Source organism: Coregonus lavaretus (assembly GCF_964263955.1).
Source record: "Coregonus lavaretus genome assembly, chromosome: 7".
NCBI lineage: Eukaryota > Metazoa > Chordata > Actinopteri > Salmoniformes > Salmonidae > Coregonus > Coregonus lavaretus.
In genome coordinates, this window is record NC_139994.1 from 7605859 (window position 1) to 7609726 (window position 3868).

The 3868-nt window shown below is 42.1% G+C and overlaps 1 pseudogene across 1 annotated transcript; it reads right to left on the bottom strand.

Annotated features, from left to right (window-relative positions):
• Positions 1-314: 314 nt before the first annotated feature.
• Positions 315-3359, bottom strand: LOC311131917 (homeobox protein Hox-A11a-like; annotated as a pseudogene). Its single transcript has 2 exons — positions 2568-3359; positions 315-1749 (listed from the first exon to the last, which is right to left on the bottom strand). The product of its transcript is annotated as a homeobox protein Hox-A11a-like (transcript).
• Between the last annotated feature and the right edge of the window lie 509 nt (positions 3360-3868).

Sequence of the window (3868 nt, forward strand, 5' to 3'; positions counted from 1 at the left end):
AAGTAATATTGGTAGCTTGATGAAATATTGGTATTAACCAATCAATCGCTAACATAAATATCGCTTACATGAACAAGGTTTCACATTCGAGTAAATTACTCTTTAACATAATTCCAAATGTTGGATGTATAATCTACCTCTTCCATGAATTAACAAAACAGTTTGAACTATTTAAATTGCATTTTCTTGTCTTATTTCTTTGTGCGTAAAATGTTTTGAGTTGTGCGTAAAAGGCCTGTGCGAAGGTAAAGCATGCGGAAATAACAGCTTTCAAAATGGTTTCGAGTCTGAGTACAATAACCAGTCACATTTGTACATTCCTTCAAAAATCTTTCAATTTTTAATTTCGAAATATAGGATAATACAGAATATTTGGGGCATACCAAGCAATTGATCCAAGATTATGTCCCTGACAGTACATTTCAAAACGCATTTCACGTTCATGTTACTGCAACAGAAAACAAAAAGACCTGTGAATAACATAAAGAAATATTTCGTCCTATTTGAAAAAAACCTGGATGCATATTGGCTGAATCTGGTTATCGAAAGATTGCGGTCTTGTTGCATTCAAGGCCTGTATTAACAACAGGCGTGTCGCAATGCAACAATTCGGCTATAGGCTACAATGAGGCTGAACAAGCTTATATCTGGTTCTGTCTGTATAGGGTTAATATTCTTCTTATTGGGTTTGTCCGTGCATTAACATCAAATTCAAAGCCAAATTAAATGTGGTAATGAAGTATACAAAATATAAACAAACGTTACTACATGTGTTGTGTTGAAACTATTACAGTGGTAGCAATGGCCTAGTCACGGTTTGGGGTCAACACAATTTAACACCGAGTCCTTATTCTTTTTCTGATATAGCTTTGCAGTTGGTATTCTTTTAAAAGTGATAGGAAATCAGTGGCTGCAAAATAAATAAACCTTACACACAGAGACAATTTACAATCGCGCCCTTCCAAGTCTCATTATTAGGGCACACCAATTCATTAATTAAAGTCATAGCCTCAATTATTAAATGCACAACATCACATATTGTCTGCCAACAAGAAACCTATACCACGTCACCACTCGTACGATTTTACTAACAGAAAACGTAATTTACAAGAGGGCTTTTGATTACAAAATGCTCGCGGTTCAGTCATTGTTAGACTGGTAAGGCTGTTCGCGCTTCGAGGCGAAAATGAAGGCTATAGGCCTACAGTGTCACAATAATATTAGGATACACAAGAAACATAGTCTTGGTGAGGACAAAATCCGAAGAAATATATTTTTTAAACAAAGTCTGATGGCCAAAATGCCATCAATGTGTCAATTTAAATCATGCTCGTTCTCAAACTGATGGAAATCAGTAGCGATTCTGCTGCCTGTCCTCGAACTTGAAATTAACAGTTGAGCATCGTGTTGCAGCTGTAGACGTTGTTGTTGTGTTGTTGCTACTGCTGCCACAAACGTCAGGGGAAAGAGACCACAGCGAGTCAATAAGTCTGTAAACGCATATGACAAGTCACACCTAAAGCAGCGGGTTCGTGGTGTAATACTGTAATCTGTCTCTGTTTAATTTCTTTTCCTTCATTCTTCGGTTCTGAAACCAGATTTTCACTTGGCGGTCGGTGAGGTTCAGCATACGAGAAAGCTGGAGTCTTTTCTCTTTGTTGATATACACACTGAAAAAGAACTCCCTCTCCAGTTCTCGGATCTGATATTTTGTATAAGGACATCTTTTCTTACGAGTCCTCTGTCCATCTAGAAGAGAGAAGAGAAGAGAATGTCGGTCACAAAAAAATACAAAAAGCTCAAATTATCCATGACTATGTTCTAGGATTTATAGGCATTGTTATAGGCTTTTAGGTAGTCTATAATTGCGCATTGACCAAATCAATACGACGAAAAATATTGTTATTGCCTCTTTTCATTTCTATATCTTAATTATGCAGTAATTCAATTACAATTACAATATGAAGCCAGTGTTCGTATCCACAACACTGCATATGCTATCACTGACAGTTTTCAGCATGCATGTAAGGCTATAGACGAAATGCAATTAATCATAAAATAATATCAACAGTAATAACTCATCAATAGATGAAATTTGATCAGCTTCTTGATTTCTCACATCAGGAACATGACAAATAGCATACTAGTGCAACACACAAACTGCCTGATTGCTTTAACGCACCAGCTCCAATGTCCTAACCCTTAAACCAGAGGCACCCCCCTCATTACAAGCAAGTAAGTGCTATTTTAACGCCAAGAAACCGTGAAACTAGGCTACATTTATGTGCGACCAGGAGTATTAGGTCTACGTTATAATTCACAGTAATAACTACGTGCTTTTTAAAAACTTTAGGGAGTGTTAAGAAAAATCACTCGTTTTGATTTCTTTCACGGCCAATTTCAATTCCAAGCACGTGATCCTGAAGTTTATAACAAAGTTTTGTTGGGGAAATCTACAGGCCCTCTATAAACCTTATACGCTTATAAAACACCATATAAAAAATTTAACAGCAGCGCGCTAGATTGCAAACTTTCTCTCATAACCAGGCTGCTGACTTAATACGTACTGCTGCTGCTCGATTTCTCCTCATTGTTGCCGGAAGAGGACTCCGGACTGCTGGTCTCCTCGTGTGGCTCCTTCCCCTCAGTGTCCCGGCACGATGGCTCGTGCTCTGCCGCGGAGCTTGTTTGTTTGGTGGCCGTTGTGTTCCCTGAGTAGACGTTAGACGACGGAGCTTCCGAGGCGTTACCGTATGCTGTCTCGAAAAACTGGTCGAAGGCTTGGGGCAGCACCCCATTCCTGCCAACGTTTCCGTAGAAATTGGACGCTGCAGAGCCCGCGCCGGAGTGGTGGTGGTACGCGGCAGCTGCGGCAGAGTTGTTTTTGGCAAACATTTCCCCCATGGTGGGCTGCGAGGACAGACAGTCCCGGTGAACCATGTCCTCCGTGGTGGGGTAGCACTGGGGCAGGTTCCCCCGGTGTGTCCATTTACCAGACGCGTCAATGGCAGCATAGTCCCTGAACGTCACCTCTCTCACGGGCTGGACTTGCGGCAGGTTAGATGAGTACGAGTATGTCATGGGGCGAGTAGACGGAGTCTGGGACAAAAACGAGGGTAGACCTGAGAAGTCTGCCCCCGCCGAGACGTAGTATGTGCAACTGGGCAAATACATGTTCGAACCGACAGGGACCAGCTCGTCAAAATCCATCATTCCTTCACTCTACCACTATCTGGGTCATGCCTCTATAGCCGCCCTTAACATGGCTCTGGAGCGCCCTGGCTCGTGCCTCTTTGAAGCAGGTTCGCTAGGCAGAAATTTTGAGACGTAAGCTGACGTGGAGCGCCAACTCCATCCATTCTGGGGAGGCGTGGGTCACGTGACCAGCAGCAGCAATTGACATATTTCCCGTGCGTGCGTGTGTGTGTGTGTGAGAGAGAGAGAGAGAGAAAAAAAAAAAGAGAGAGAGAGAGAGCGAGAGAGAGAGAGAGAAAGAGAGGGTGTGTGTGCTATGAGAGAGGGTGTATGTGCGAGTGTGTGTGCACGCGCGTGCGTGCGCGAGCATCACCGAAAATGACGACTTATTCAATGAATGAGTGTGTGAGTGTGAGTGACTGAGAGACATACTGTTAGTTGTCCTGAAGCTTGACATTGGTGGTTTATCGCTATGTCGGTCTAAAATGAATTCCCTTACATGCAGCAAGTCAGAGGAAAAACTATAATTGCATTGGTTGTTAAAATGTAGGGAAGTGACATATTGCTATCGAATAATTAACCTGATTCAATATCAATTTCACAGATGCTATTCGCGTTTAGACTTTTAATCTGGGGGGGGGGGGGGATTACTCGTTGAATCCATGCTTCTTGT